Below are 16266 nucleotides of genomic sequence, written 5' to 3' on the forward strand. Positions count from 1 at the left end.
ATCTCATTATCTGATGAATGAGATGTAGCACAGAGAGTAAGGGGCAAAGACAGAGGTCAAGTGTCACTCCTTATCACAAATCATCTTACATATCTTGTTCTTACTCAACATGCCTTAAAGTATTCCACAAACAATCAAGCGAATTTATTTCCTCTATAACTCAAGATCCAAGACCATTCTCTCATCTGGCAATCATCTGGCAATCATCACCCATTAGACACTTATAGGTATGACCAACTTCCTTTCATTAAAATAATAGCAAATAATGGTGTTTCATCAGTTCTGGTGCTTCTGAACTGAATTTGTACGCTAGCCATATTGTTCTCTAAACTCCCCTAAGCTCTGGATTCCATTATTTACCACAGAAGGGGCACAGATAAACCAGGAAAAAAGGATCCAATTCAACCAATATTTTCCAAGCACTCTGGGTCCAGGACAACACTACAGTCACAGAAGCACACGGTGGAAAATTCCAGGTTTGCCCAAAGGCCCTCACAGGAGGGCCCAGGGCGCCAGCACACACAGTGGAACAATGAACTATAGTCACTCAATCTGGTCCGACTCTGCAACCCCATGGACTAGCCTGCCAGGCTCCGCTGTCCAAGGGCTTCTCCAGAGGAGAACCCTGGAGTGGGCTGCCATTTCCCCACCTCTCTTGGTGACAAAGATAGGATGAAAATTTCAAAGGACACAAAATCACATGCTGCCGTAAAAAAAATCACCATTCCAAAGACATGTGATCTTTGCACCTGAGTTTAAGAAACCTAAAATACCTGGAGTATTCTGACATACAAATAGAGCCACTGCCTCACAGCCAAATGCAATGATTGCTGCTTTTTATTTAGAATAGTCAAGAAGTCCTTACAAATAGGTTAACAATTTTTAGAGAAAACCAAACTATGCCTAAATAAGGAATAGATTTTGAAGTAAGGTTTAGAATATAAATTAGACAAAACCTTCTCTACTTTGATATATACTGCAACACTTATAAATTTAATTTTAGTCTTTTTTCCAGAAACTCCCCTCACTTTAAAAATGAAGTATTTTTAAAATTTACTTTTTTCAGTTCAGAAATAAAGTAAAAATTTTACTCTGATAAAAGAATGGATAGGCACAAGCTTGCCTTCTACAGCACTCTCCAACATTTACTTAAGTAGGATATTGAAACAAAAATAGTCAACTGTTTTTTGTTTGTCTCCCTAAAAATAAACGTTTGAAAAACACTTTATAATCTATAATAGAAGCACCAACTTTTTCAACTTTTTTTTCTTGTTGACAAATCCAGTAAGCCACTTTCTTCAATCAGGCTTTAAAACTGTCTTTCTATGCACTATTCTTACCTTCAACAACTTCTATTTTCTTCATTTATCTCACTTTTTTTAATTTTGAAGTTCTCTTAAATTCTATTCACCAAGAGAAACCACAGCACTTCTTAAATCTTGCCACTGATCCCACCCTAATTCACAAATAAGCCTGCAGTTAACCTGCTCTTGCCACTGGGTGGCACCCTGGACGAATTTTAAGCAGACCAGGTTTATAACACAGAACACCGGCCTACATTCTAGATCATTTCCAAGGAAGTGAAAAGGCAAAAACAAAAAACACGCTTTCTAAAAATTCTGTTAAGATATCAAACAACTGACTACGTTCACTTACTTCTTACTAACAGACACCAAGAGTGACATTTAATCATCTTTAAGCGTTAACCAAGGTAGCAGCAGCTGACCTTGAACATGCAGTCACATAGACTGCACCCCAGTGGAAGGTGAGGTGACCTCTACATCACTAAGCTGACACGCTGAGGATTACACTGCGATGCTGAAAAACCAAACTGAAAATAACTGTGTCTTCTTTAAAAGTATGAAAGGTACAGACGCATTCCACCCCAAACCTGAGTTCAGGTGGAAAATGTCACTGCTGGTGAGGAGCACAATTCTGTTTGGAGATGTCCAAAACAGAGTCAATACAAGGGGAAAAGGTCCTACCCTGAGATCAAACACCTAAAAATTCAATGGGTTTGCCTTAAGAGTAAGGCTATTGTTTGCACTCACTGCAGGCAGGCACACCACAATTCCCTATTCTCTACAAAGTATCCAGAGTATTACTCAAACCGTACTCTCCACCCAGCCCTCCAGATAAGTCTCTCTCCTGCAGCCAGAAGTAATTCTCAAACCTACCACTTACAGGTCAAGAAAATATGAATTTAAAACAAAGATATTTTTTAAAGGGCGCTGAACACATGTCAAATTTTTGGAAAAATCCTTAAATTCCGAACTTTCTCTTATTGTACAGCACTACACACCAAGCCTGCTTAAGCCAATTTCTAAAACCAACATCTCATCCCCTTTTGTTCTCCTCCCACTTCAAGTCATCCACACCTACAAACGACTAACCCAGCCAATTTACTCCCCAAGTTCATACTCTGCATAACCCCCCAAATTCCACAGTTCCTTAGCACGCAAAAGGACACTCATAATGGTTCAGCTGGTAAAGAAACTGCCTGCAATGCAGGAGACTTGGGTTCGATCCCTGGGTTGGGAAGATCCCCTGGAGAAGGGAAGGGCTACCCCCTCCAAGTATTCTTGCCTGGAGAATTCCATGACAGAAAAAACTAGCCGACTAGAGTCCATAGCGTAGCAGAGTCGGACACGAAAGAGGGACTAACACACACAAACACACCCATAAGGTCTAAGGTCTCTGACTGGAAACAAGAGAAGTGTGAATTAAACTTCCCAGACAGAATCAGGGGGAGGGGTGGTCTAGAAATAGGTTGAGGAAAGAAGTACAAAATGCCTTTTACAAATCAAGATAACATTGATTCGCTTAACTACTAGGAAAAAAGCGACTAAAACATGAACAAGCAAGTTCAAATGATAAGAGTTTCTCTTTCCTTTTTTGGTCATTCAGCCTAACTTTTCCACTAAATCAATTAGTCGCCTTAAAATATTCTAGTCATAAAGTCTTAGTACGAATCCACAACTGCAATAAAAACGCTGAGAATACAAAGGGCGCCGCCCCGCTCATGCTTGCCAGTCAGCCCCCTCGGGTTGGTACGGAGACCTTTCCACAAAGGCCGTGTCCTTTCCGTGGTTCGTGAGTTAGCAGTGAGATTTAAACGTCTTGACTGGCGACCCACACACACTCTGAAAACGATTCGCGAGACAACACAAGTTTGCAATTTCCACTTCTTGCGTCAATTCTTTCCTTACTTGGGCAAAACTTGACAGAAACTTCAGTTATATAAACCGCCATACAACCTGAACAGAAACCAAGCGAACCGATTTTTTCGGTGAGCTGAAAGCCAAACACTTCATTTTGACCGTCCATCCACACGCTTCGGAGGAGCCGGCGGGGAGTTCCGGACAGGCGGCCCCCGCCCGCGGCCCCCCACTCCTCCCGCAAACCCACCTCCCTCCTGGGCTCAGGGACGTCCCCGCCGGGCTTTCAACACTTAGACCCTCAGCCTCCCACGCGGCAGCTCCCTCGCCCCCTTCCCTGGCCGCTGCTCGGCTACTCCAGCCCGAGCCCGCCGCTCGGGCCAGGCACCCGCCCGGCCCCAACCGCCGGCGCGGGGCCCCCAGGGCGCCCGGAGGAGGGGGCCGCCGGGACAGGCGGCGGCGGCCGGGAGGAGGAGGGGGAGGAGCGGTGAGCGGTGAAGGGGACGAGGGGACAGGCCGGAGCCCACCCCGACACGCGACCCCCAAGCCGGGCCCGCGGCCTGCCGCCGTCCCCGGCGCGCCCGGCCCGGCCCCACACCAAACCCCGTCTCCAGCCCTCAGGCCCCTTCCCCGAGTCCTCTGCCCCCGGCCCCACACGCCGCAGTCGAGGCCCGGGTCAGGTGGGCCGCTGGGCCCTCCCCCCGGCCGCTGGCGGCCCTCACCGAGGACGCGGGAGCCGGCGGCGGAAGGCGAGCTGGGGCTACGGCCGGGGCTCCTCGGATCCGGCACGGCGGCGCGGTGGCGGAGGCGGCGACGGTCCTCGCGCTTTCCTTTCTCTCCTTTCTCCAACAACAAACAGGAAGTGCGTCAGGCGGCGGCGGCGCGGCGGCGGGACTTCCGCCCGGCCCTGAGGCCGCGCGTGCGCAAAGCACCGACCGCCCCGACCCCCCTCCTCCCCCGCCTTCCCGAAAATTCTGCGCGGCCCGGGACGCAGCAGGAAGCGCGCATGCGTAGCCGAGGCCCCGTCGCCGGCAGCAGCGCGGCTCGGCTTGTGGGTTCCTGGCGCGGGGTCAGGGTCCGTTGGGACCTGAGGCGTGGGCGCTGTGGGTTTTGGTCTTCCCGCCCCGGATTCGGCGGAGTCATTTCTTGTGTTTCTTCAGCCCTCCCTGTCTTACATACCTGGCTCTGGGCAGGTGACCAGTTAGCAAAAGAAAATGTGTTTACTCTGAGTCAGTTCTCGGTCCCTTCCTTTAGAAGGTTACAGAAGCCTCGCCGGGCGGGGCGGCTCAGCGGTGTTGGGTTTTCGCGTCTCCTGATGAAGCGGAGATGACCTCGGCGGGGCTGGAATTTCCCTCAGTACCGGCGCCGCACGCAACCCTATCTGCCTGCAGGCCCGCCGGTTTCTTTCCCTCCGGGGTGACAGTGCTATCGAGCGACGAGCGACGTCTCACATTTAATGAGACCCCACCTGAGGCGAGCGGGAGCTAACCTGGACATGCAGGCAGCAAGAGACGTGGAGTCTAGTGGGCTAGCCACAAGTAACTTGGTCTTCCTTCAAAAATACGTATTAAAACATCTGTCCATGCAGTGAACTGTGTCAGGAGGAAACCAAACGGTACCAACAAAGCGCCTCCCGGCATCCCAGGGGGACAAACACCCTGAATGTTAGCCAATACTCCATATGTAAAGAGCGGTCTGTGAAACAACAGGGAAGATCTTCAGAGATGAAAGACATTGTACACTAAGTGTTAGCTCAGATGGCGGTGCTGCCGGACAGACTTTACTGGAAGAAGATTCTGAGAGGGAACCGCGAGGACTTGCATTTGCAGGCGCGTTGGGGGAAGGGCCTCGGGCTGTTAGCCTGGTGGAGCCGGGCCAGGACCAGTCTGCAGTTTGTAGGCTGGAAGGAAGAGCGGGGAGACTCGCTCCCCCTCTGTAGAACGGGGACATGGACTTCCTGGGAAGGTTCGTGGTCTGCGCTGAGCTCTGCCTATCACATAGCGATAGTCAGGAAATCGTAGCTCTTCTGTGTCGAGAAACTTGTGCCTCTTCGAGAAACTGCTAAAAGGCAGGGACTTCTCCCCAGCCAAACGTGCAAGTGATAGGAGAAAATTTGTAGACCCGGCACACACGCACACAGGCAGCCTGCCGAGTCCAGGAACCAAAGGTGAAGTTCCTCAGTGACAGCTTGGCAATTTTTACTATACTGAAAAACTCATCTCTGATGGAAGAAAAATAGTTGTAAATAATTTTCCCTGAGGCAATAAATGCAAGAACAGAAAATGAAAGAAAAAAGAACATGCAAGTTTGCTGATACCGACTTTGGAGATAATCTGTTCCTCCTTATCAGGAATACTTTGCAAGTCATAAAAGTAATAATGTAATTATGCTTACTAACATCAAATATATCCAACTTGCATTATTGCTCTCCTTCTTGTAAAATTGTATTTGCGGGGACGGGGGTTGGGGAATGGGGATGGGGCGGTGCACATATAATTTTCTGTCTTTGCTTTTGAGTTCTTGGCTATAATGAAACTCCCTATAATGAAATACAAAAGAGAAAAACAAATACAGGTTTTATTAACATGTATGTTCTCAGTTGTGTCCCTCTCTTTGTGACCCCATGGACTGTAGCCTGCCAGTCTCCTCTGTCAATGAGATTTCAGGCAAGAATAAGTGGAGTGGGTTGCCATTTCCATCTCCAGGGATCTTCCCAACCCTGAGGTGGAACTGGAGTTTCCAGCACTGCAGCCTGTCTTTACCACTGCCGCCTGGGAAGCCCCTCAGAGGGAGGAAGATGCATATACAAATGGAAATTTCCCTTACAAATGCAAATTTCCCCCACAAAAGGGTAGAGTTTAATTCTGTTCTCAATTTCTCTTGCTCATGCAATTTCTCAAAAATAAAGGATGTTGCCAAATAATCTTTATGCCCAAGAGTCATACCTAGGATGGCATACTCTACGAGTTCAATACACTCACGGAAAGCTGGAAGAATGTTCAGTAAAGAGTATTTCACATAATTTCTCACTTACTTTTCTGTTTTCTTTTTTTAAAAAAAAATTTTATTTATTTGACTGTGCCAGGCCTTACTTGTGACACGCCAGATCTTTAGTTGCAGCATGCGGGATCTCGTTCCTTGACCAGGGATCGAACCCTGGCCCTATGCACTGGGAGCTTGGAGTCTTAGCCACCAGGGAAGTCCCCTCACTTTCTTTTTCCTGATTTGAAGTATTGTTTGAACTTTTGTGTTGTGTGTAAAATATTTTTATTTTACTATTACTTTTCAAAACTAATAAAATCATGTTTATGAAGTTGAAATCATGTGTCTTCCATAACTGCATAGTACAGTGGTGTGAAGTGGTGAGAGATTGAACACAGCTGTGGGATAAACATGAGTCTGTTTTCGTTTATCCATCTCATGAGCATATGTTGAGCACCTACTGTACACCAGGACTCAAAGAAGGCAGGACTCTTCCTCTGGAGGACCTTTGCATCCATTGAGGAAGGCAGCTCCAAGAGCCAGAGCTTGGAGGGTGGAAGGCTACAGGCTGCAGGTCCCTGAGGAGAGACATGCAAACCAGGACGGGGGTGGGGGTGGGAGCGGGTGGGGCAGGGCACAGATGAAGAGAAGCTCCTCAGGAGAAGCCAGTCCCTTTTTGTTTGCTTTGTCTTTTTTAATTTTTACAATGTTGTGCTGGTTTCTGCCCTCGCCCTCTGCGATGGCCCACACTCTGTGGAGAGTGCTTCTCTCTGAATCTGAATAAATACACTTCTTACCTATCAGAAACACAAAATGCAAAAGGAAAATGAAAAGTCTTCATCATTCAGTCGTGTCTGACTCTTTGTGACTCCAAGGACTGTAACCCACAAGGCTCCTCTGTCCACGGGATTCTCCAGGCAAGAATACTGGAGTGGATAGCCATTCCCTCCTCCAGGGGATCTTCCCCATCCAGGGATGGAACCCCGGTCTCCTGCATTGCAGGCAAATTCTAATCAACCATAATTATACACATAGCCCCCCCCTCTCGAGCTCCCCGTCTTCCCCCCACCCCACCCCTCTAGGTCGTCACAGAGCGCCAGCCTGGGCTCCCATCAATGACCCACTTTACACAGGCTAGTGTATGTATGCTGATGCTATGTGCCCCCCACCTCCCTCCGCCGTCTGGGTCAGCTCTCTACATCTGCGTCTCCATTCAGAAGCGGCCGTCTTGAGTGAATTCTGAAAGACCAGGAGGAGTTAATGTTTGAAGCCCTGTGTGGGTGGAGAGAACTCCAGACAGAGGAAATCCTTTCCAAGGGTGACCAAGAAGCTGATTGAATGACTGACGAGTACTCTTTCTAAAACTAAAGCTGTCCCACACTGGAGGAAGGGTGGCAGGCCTCTCATTTCAGAAGGAAACCTCCTTTGTGTCTCTGCAAAGGTACGGATGTCAACAAGGCCTAGCAGAGAGAGGCCAACTGGAGGGCTGCGTGACGTGGTGCCACTGTGGAGAAGAGCATCTTTGCAAAAGCTGTGACTGTTTCAACTGCAGAAGGTGGACAGGAAGGGAGGGCTGGGGTGGGGGTAGAGGCCTGGTTGGGAGGGTGGCTGGAAGGGGCCACCTCGGAGGAACGACACCGCAGGGAGCCGGGCACCTGTGATCATGAAGAGCTGCTTCCCAGCGTTTCGTTCCTTCTGTGACGTCTCGGGGTTCCAGAGCCGTGTGTCAGCCTTTGCAGCCTGCTGTTCTTTCTGTGTGAGAAAGGTCCTCTTGAGGAATGAAGCAGAGGCTGGGCCTGTGTTCAGAAGACAGTGACCACGGGGCGGATCCCAGCCGGGCGGGAGACCCTAGAAGAGGAGCCCAGTGAGGGGACAGGTTCGGAATTTCTTGCAGTCGTGTTATTATTTTTTAATAGATGTACTCTCTTTTTTTAACCATGTTTTCAGAATGATTGGTTGAGTGTAGCCGGCCTAGGTCTCCGTTGCTGCTTGGGGGCTTTCTCTAGCCTCTGTGAGCGGGACTACTCTCCAGTTGTGATGCGAGGGCTTCTCACGGTGGTGGTTTCCCTTGTTCCGGAGCACGGGCTCTAGGACTGCAGGCTCAGTAGTTGCGGCCCTTGGGCTTTGTTGTGGGATCTTCCCGGACCAGGCATCGAACTGAGTCCCCTGCATTGGCAGGTGGGTTCTTATCCACTGGACACCAGGGAAGTCCTTGCAGTCACTTTAGAAGGAGACTCAAATTATTTCACTGGACAATGGAAGGAAACGGTGATCGTGAAACCTTGGAAATGCTTTTCGGTTATAGAAGAAAAAGAAAAATCTCGAGCACCTGTGCCTGCTGAGGTGTGGGGATGAGGGAAAGGAAAACTCGATTCCACACGTGAAGGTTCTGACCAGGAGGAAGAGCTGGTGTGGGTGAAGAAGACAGAGTGCAGATGTTGGCTGTGGGGAGAAAGGGGACCATGGGGTCCACTGAAAACCCCCAGCAGGTGATGTCACCAGTTACCCAGGCCTTCCAAGACTTGTCAGAGCTGCTCATCAAGGTGTAAGAGCCTCATTGCCATGGGAAGCGAAAGAGCCGCTGGCCAAAAAGCTGGCGGTGGGGTGAACCTAGGAAACAGTTAACATCGTCAAGGAAGAAAAGAGGGGTGGGAGCTGAGACACGTTCATGGTTCGCAGGTCGGTGGCCTTTTCTGGAGTAATTGCAGGAGACTGGATTACAGCCCGGTGCTTGCTGGGAAACCCTGGCAACATTTGTCCCCAGGAGAGAAGGAAGGAAAGAAGATACCCAGAAAGAAAAGGTCACGGGAAGGCCTGGTGCTTACCTGGCTGTGTTGTGTTTGTTTCAGCAAAGACAGACATTCCTGCATGTTTCTAATTAAAGAGGCCATGGACAGAAAAGGAACTGAAGATGCTGGAGAGAAAGCGAAGGTTAAAGTCATTCTCAAGGAGTCTGGATGCTTGGAATCCAGGTGTAAAAGTCGAGAAACTCACCTTCTTTTAAAACAGATGGGAAATCAAGGGGGTAGTGACAGAGAGGTCAGAGGTGGGACACCCCTGTCTGATGCAGGACCCCCCCAGGGGAGGAGGCAAGGAGGACACAGATGGACTGCAGAGAGCTGTGAGGAGCTTTGGGATTCCAGAACATATTCAGCACGCATAAAGAGCAAGCAATAGAGTAGGTCTTCCATCTCAACAGACAACGAACATGTAGGAGCTTGTAACTGAAAACCGTCACACTGCAGACCCCTGGACAGTGTGGTCTTGGGTGGGCGGGAAGGGACAGAGCGCCAGCGCCGGGCCGAGAAGGAGAAAGGCTGCTTTTCCGTTGGGACCACCAGGACTTGCGCATGAGCTCAGCTTTGTGCACCGCACCCCCGGGAGGCCCAGTGAAGCGTCAGTGTTGATGATGCTGTGACGTTGACTCTGCCACGAGCCCCGGTTCCCTGTCGGTGAAATAGGAATGACGGTGACTGCTGTGCCGCGTATGTGCGCTGGAACTTTGAAGATTAGTTCTTTGAGAGTCGTAGATAAAGGATATGGTGAAAGCTCCAGGCGTTGAGTGAGACATGGGCAGTTTCACATATATATTTAGCGTATATGTTTCTCTACTCAGAACACCGCCTTCAACGGCCAACAGGAACATGTCAATCAAAAGTCTCCACACAGGTCAGAACGCTCAAAGAGTCTACAAACAAGGGCTGGAGAGGGTGTGGGGAAAGGGAGCCCTCCTACGCTGTCAGTGGGAATGTAAATTGGAGCACCCACCATGGACAACAGTACAGAGGGTCCTTAGAAAACTAAAAATAGGAACTGGCCTGGTGGTCCAGTGGTTAAAACTCCAGGCTTCCACTGCAGGGAGTTCGATCCCTGGTAAGAGCTAAGATCCCGAATGCCCCTCCCGCCCACACACACACACACACACACACAGTAGAGCCACCTTATGATCCAGCAATCCAATTCCTAGGAACATGTCCGACTCTGTGTGACCCCATGGACTGCAGCCCGCCAGGCTCCTCTGTCCATGGGATTCTCCAGGCAGGAACACTGGAGCAGGTTGCCTGCCCTCCTCCAGGGGTCTTCCCGACCCAGGGTCAAACCTGCCTCCCTTGGGTGTCTGCGTTGGTAGGTGGGTTCTTACCACTAGTACCACCTGCCACCAGTTCCCTTGTTGTTCCCAAACAAAGATGTATTTAATATCTTGTGATAAACTATAATGGAAAATAACTTTTAAAAGGAATGTAGTTATATACCTATATGTATAACCGAATCACTTACTATGTACCTGGAACATTGTAAATTAGCTGTGCTTCAGTTTTTTAAAAAAAAGATAAAAGAAAAAACAGTGGCTTTTCCTTGGTGCCTGACTGGCTAGCCAATATCATGGCAGTGACAAATGATGCATTAGTGTAATTTAAGTGATGAAAAAGCTAGAGAGTAGTCCCGCTCTCTGCAACTAGAGAAAACTCGCACAGCGGCGAAGACTCAGTTCAGTCAAAAATAAATTAATTTTTAAAAAGACATCATAGACCCAAATGTCGATCCAAGACTATAAAACTTCTAGAAGAAAGCACAGGTGAAAATATTTGTGCAGGCACAAAAAAGCATTTCCTATAAAAGAAAAGAAAATGAAAAATGGACTCATTAAAAGCAAAAACTTTTGTTCATCAAAAAGCACAGTGTTGTATGGAAGGAAAGAAGAGTGGCACTCCCCTTGACGAGGATGGAGGAGACTCTCGGCCTGACGACACGCATGTGGTTAAGGCATGCCACCGCTTCGTGGCATCTAACCACTGTTTTTAGAAGATATGCAGACGGCTAACAAACACATGAAAAGATGCTCAACATCGCTCATTATTAGAGAAATACAAATCAAAATCACAATGAGATATCACCTCACACCGGTCAGAATGGCCCTCATCAAAAAGTCTACAAACAATAAATGCTGGAGAGGATGTGGAGAAAAGGGAACACTCTTGCACTGTTGGTTGGGAATGTAAATTGATACAACCACTATAGAAGATGGTATGGAGATTCCTTAAAAAACTAGGAATAAAACCACTAATGACCCAGCAATCCCACTCCCGGGCATATACCCTGAGGAAAGCATAACTGAAAAAGACACATGTATCCCACTGTTCACTGCAGCACTATTTACAATGGCTAGAACATGGAAGCAACCTAGATGTCCATTGACAGATGAATGGATAAAGAAGCTCTGGTACATATACGTAATGGAATATTACTCAGCCATAAAAAGGAACACATTTGAGTCAGTTCTAATGAGGTGGATGAACCTAGAACCTGTTATACAGAGTGAAGCGAGTCAGAAAGAGAAAGATAAATATCTTATTCTAGTGCATTTATACAGAACCTAGAAAAATGGTACTGAAGAATTTACTTACAGGGCAACAATGGAGAAACAGGCATAGAGAATAGACTTATGGACATGGGGAGAGTGGAGGAGAGGGCGAGATGTGTGAGATGTGTGGAGAGAGTAACATGGAAACTTACATCACCATATGTAAGATAGACAGCCAGCGGGAATTTGCTGTGTGGCTCAGGAAACCCAAACAGGGGCTCTGTATCAACCTAGAAGGGTGGGGTGGGAGGGAGATGGGAGGGAGGCCAGAGGTGGATCACTCAGGTGGGTCATAAGTGAGCACAGGCTTTGTCCGAGGCTCAGCCCCACTCCCTGTCCCCCTCACTAGACTTCAACCCTCACTCCAGAACAGTCACCACCAGCCACTCGCCAATCCCTGCCAGCCCCGGGGCAGCCTGGACTGGACTCGGGCAGCAGGCAGTGAGCCTGAAACAAAGCCAGCAGAGCTTCCCCCAGAGGACCGGGCTCCTGCAGGGTCCCCAGACCGTGATCCTGGAGGCACTCAGACTGCAAACCAGTATTATCAGGCTATCCGGGAGGAGTGCACATGATGAGGTTTCTCTGGAGGAGGATCGGGCACCTGGGAGACTCAGAACTCTGGGCGACAGGACGGGGCGGGGTCCCACGGCTGAGTGTGCAGCCTGTCGGGTCCCTTTCCCTTTTAGTCACATGGCCTCGTCTTTATTTAACCAAAACATACAGAACATTTATTATTTCCCATGTGAGCCAAGAAATGCAGAGCGGATGAACCGCAGGCCAGCCAGGTGCCAGGATGTGCCCACAGTTCATTCCCCCATGGCTTCTGGAAAGCGGCCTCTGGCTTTGGTTCGTAGAGAATCTCATGGTTCAGACTGAGCGCCTGGCTAAGTTTAAGAGCCACCTCCATCACCAAGGAAGTGCTCCGAGTTCTGCCCACTGGATGGGGTGCGTCACCACTTTGAAAGAATCTCCTGGAGGAAATGTGAAGCCACAAACCAGACACCCTTAGGCAGCGGGGGCCTTCGTACCAGTGCGAGCAGCATGCAAAGGCCCTGCTCAGAGCCCTTGGCTTTTCCTCTCCATGGCTACTCTGCCCAGAACCAGGTCCCTTGGATCTCCAGAGGGGGGAAACTGAGGCTCAGAGACAAGGCAGACGGGTGCCTGAGGCAGCCTCTGGGGCCTGGGAACAGGAAAGGAGTGGTTCCTGGAGGTGAGGCCTCCTCCAGTGGATCACCACTTGCTCCGCAAAGAAGCGAGAGCAGCTTGGCTCCTTTCCCTTAGAGCTCAGACCCACTGCCTGGACACACAGCACCCAGCTGAGAAGAGGAGGAAGCGGAAACCTGCCGGTCCCAGAAATCTGCCGCCGTCACCGTCCTTCCTGCACTCCGAGAAGGACGAGCAGAGAGAAGGAGCACAGGTTCTGTAACTGGAGCCAACGTGGGTCCTCGCTTGCTCTGGGAAGCTTCTCCAAAGGACGACCTCTCCTCTCCGGCAGCATCCCTGCAGGATGACGTGTCCTGGTTCCCAGTAAGCTGACGTGTTCCCCTCACTTCCCCCCACTATTTTTTTACTTTATTTATTTTATCTCTTAACATTTTTGACTTTTTAAAAACAATGTTTACTTTTAATTGAAGGATAATTGCTTTGCAGGATTGTGTTCGTTTCTGCCAAACATCCACATGAATCAGCCGTAGGTAGACAGATGTCCCCCTCCCCCCTCACCCCGAGCCTCCCTCACACACCCTACTGTTCTGAAGCCCAGATGAACCTGCAAAGGGCTGTCTGGGGTTGAAATGGAACCTGTGGCCTCAGGACAGAGCTTCCCCGGCACGCAGCCACCAGCAAACGGAGGCCCCCTGGACGGAGCCAGGGCTCCCAGGCCTGCCACGGTTCGGGCAGACAAACCAGGGCAGCCCCCGGCCCCCGGGCTCTAACGGACTTCCTTTCAACACAGACCCTGCCCCCCCCACCCTGAGTTCTTCATTTTCCAGAACTCCGGGAAAATTGAAAAACAAGTTGAACAAACAGGTATCTTCACCTCCATTCGCCAACAGCTGCTGCCTCCCCACAGCTCAGGTCTTTCTCCCTTTTCCAGTTTTTGCTGAACCATCTGAACGCAGGTTACAGACATCCTGACATTTTGCCTCCAGCTATCTCAGCATGTATGATCTCATGAGGAAAGCTTCCTATATAACCTGAATACTGTCATCACTCGTAAGAAAAGAGACATTCATTCAAGAACATGATCTAATGTGTAATTGAAGGGGGCCAGAGTAACCCTGGGCTTCCCAGGTGGCGCTAGTGGTAAAGAACCCACTGTCGATGCCGTGGGTGAAGAGTAAGAAGAATGAGAGTCAGAGGTTCGATCCCGGGGTCGGGAAGATCCCCGGGAGGAGGGCGTGGCAACTCACTCCAGCATTCTTGCCTGGAGACTCCGCAGGACAGGGGAGCCTGGAGGGCTGCAGTCCATGGGGTCACAGAGTTAGAGATGACCAAGCACGCATGTACCTAACGTAAGCCACCCCAAAACGTACCACTTCACATGTGGATTGTTTGAGCCAAAGGCAATTAAGAGGCTCAGATGCAAGAAAACTTTCTTACTGCTCCCTTAACTGCCTGAAAGAATCTAGACAAGTGCCTGGCCTAGGAAAACAGCTATTTCTGGAGATAAATTTTCACATCAGAAATCTGCACAGCAGGGCGGAGCCCTGGAAGAGATGGGCCTTGGACCCACACAGTCGTCCCTCTCACCCTCTGTGAAACGTGCCCCTCCCCACTTTGAACCCAGACTCCTGCCCTTCGCTTGGGAGGGCTTAGATGTCTCAGCTCCCTGCCTGCCGTGGAGTCTTGTGCCTTTATGGGACCCCCACATCGATAGAAGGAGCTTTTTTCCTGTTAACCTGTCTTATGTCAGTTTAACTCTTAGACTGGACAAAGAACCTAGAAGAGCAAGGACAAATTTTTCTCCCCAACAGAATCTGTTTTTAAACATCCCCAACTGCGTCCACAGCGTCTTCACTTTGTTCTGACGTCGAGGAGGAGGAAGATACTCCCAGTCTGCCCGAGGAAGGCCTGGTGTGGAGTGGAGCAGACGTGGGGGAACAGGGGCGTCCCAGGACTGCTGCCCACGTGGGGGTCACCTCGGGTCAGCTCCCCAGTCTGGAGAGAAGGCCTGCTCCCCATCGTTCCCAAGTCCCCTGGCTGCGAGGGGCCTGTTCTGTGCAGCTGCGCCCAGCACCTGGGTCTTCTGTACCCCGTGCCCTGGAAATCAGGCCCTGTGGAAGTAGACCCTCCCCGGCCTCTCCTCCCTGGGGACCCCCATCAGCAATCCTGTGGCCTGAACCCTGTCAATGCTGGCTACCCCTCCAGCCAGCACCCGCAGCCCCGTGCCCAACCCCCAGCGCCTTCCAGGGTCTGAGGCACGGAGTAGGTCTCCGCAAATGTTTATGGACTAGATGGGTGAATGCGTGCTGACACCTTCCTGCACCCAGAGTCTGGAGATGCTGGTCCAGGAGAACCTTGGTCCAGAGGGCTCATTCCAGCCCGAGGGATGCTGACGACCAGCCTGGGGCCCAAAGAGCAACCTAGGGAGCCGGGGGCGGTTAGCCGGAGGGCAGCCTGCCGACTGGGGTGGGGGAGCTCCCGGGGTTCCAGGCTCAGAGTCCTGCCAGCTGTGGGGGCGTCAGGCTCGGAGGGCTGAGCCCAGTGAGGAATGCAGGCGCTGGGGGGGCTGCCTTCCCGCAACCCTGCCCCCCACAGCCCCCGGTGCTGTGCAGGCGGAGGAGGGCCACACAGACGTGCTCCGTGCCCGGGTCCCCACCGGCTCCTCTCCGGTGTCCAGCTCACCCCCTGATGGACTCAGGGGCCACTGGCTCAGCAGCCGGCTCGGCCAGCAGTCACCGTCCTGGAAGGAGAGGCCTCCCTGTGCTGCGGGGTGGGGGGCACAGGCAGACCACCAGCTACTCAGAGGTGTTCAGAGATAGGGTCGCAGGAGCCCCCAGGGCTCTGAGAGCTGGGCCCCAAAGGCCCGGCAAAGGGACTCCACCGGGCGCACGTCGGCACGCCTGACGACATCTTGCACACCCGCTGAGCATCAGCGGCACGGGCCTGTGTTTTCCAGAAAGAAGGCAGGCCTGGGAGCCCGCCCGCCGCCCCCACGTAGACACCGTCCAGCTCTCAGACCCACGGCCGTCACCAGGATGACCCCAGGAAATCTCACGCCACTCAACAGATGAGGACAGCGTAGGATAGCCACACGCGAGGGCTGAAAGTAAGGCGGGCTCTTGTCTGTCCTAACCGCACTCTTTTTACGCAGAGTGAAAGCAGTCACAAAGCTGGAACACCAGGACGGCTGCGTGGTTCGCCCGCTGGAGTCCCGCTGCTCCCCCGGTGGCTCCCCGGGGGGTGGGCGGCTCACCGCCCAGCTCCAGGCCCCTTTCTCCAGGCATCAGGTGACAGAAGTTTTTCTTACCTGACCTGACAGGCGAGCAAGCCCGTGTCCGAGCCCAGCTTCCCGGGTGCCCGGTGCCCGCTGGCTGCGGCCCACATTCCTTTCCTTTCTGTCTGCACCCACGTGGCTCTCGGCGCCCTGACAGCAGCTGGACACCCCTGTCTTTCTAGCCCCTCATCACTTGGCAAACAGTCATGGTATTAGCAGGATTTGCGGGTCAGAACGATAGAGGCAGAGGAACCAGATCCAACTGGACGGGATTTAAATCCTTTTGGAGCCAAAGAGCTGCAGCTGTGTCTGGAGGGGGAATGTTA

At 51.1% G+C, this 16266-nt stretch overlaps 1 protein-coding gene and 1 non-coding gene across 3 annotated transcripts in view; one reads left to right on the forward strand and one right to left on the reverse strand.

Moving 5' to 3' along the window:
* Positions 1-4032, reverse strand: part of DNAJB6 (DnaJ heat shock protein family (Hsp40) member B6) — a 54488-nt gene extending 50456 nt beyond the window's left edge. The window contains exon 1 of one of the 2 annotated variants that reach the window (XM_070478964.1): positions 3881-4032. The gene's annotated coding sequence lies outside the window, so the exon portion shown is untranslated. The remainder of the gene's footprint in view (positions 1-3880) is intronic. The other variant, XM_070478935.1, reaches the window with a different exon arrangement.
* Positions 4033-10819: 6787 nt separating this feature from the next.
* On the forward strand, positions 10820-10942 carry LOC139036653 (U6atac minor spliceosomal RNA). The gene has a single exon (XR_011489478.1). It is a non-coding gene; the product is annotated as a U6atac minor spliceosomal RNA (small nuclear RNA).
* Positions 10943-16266: the final 5324 nt, after the last annotated feature.

The sequence above is a fragment of the Odocoileus virginianus genome, chromosome 1 (genome assembly GCF_023699985.2).
Source record: "Odocoileus virginianus isolate 20LAN1187 ecotype Illinois chromosome 1, Ovbor_1.2, whole genome shotgun sequence".
Lineage (NCBI taxonomy): Eukaryota > Metazoa > Chordata > Mammalia > Artiodactyla > Cervidae > Odocoileus > Odocoileus virginianus.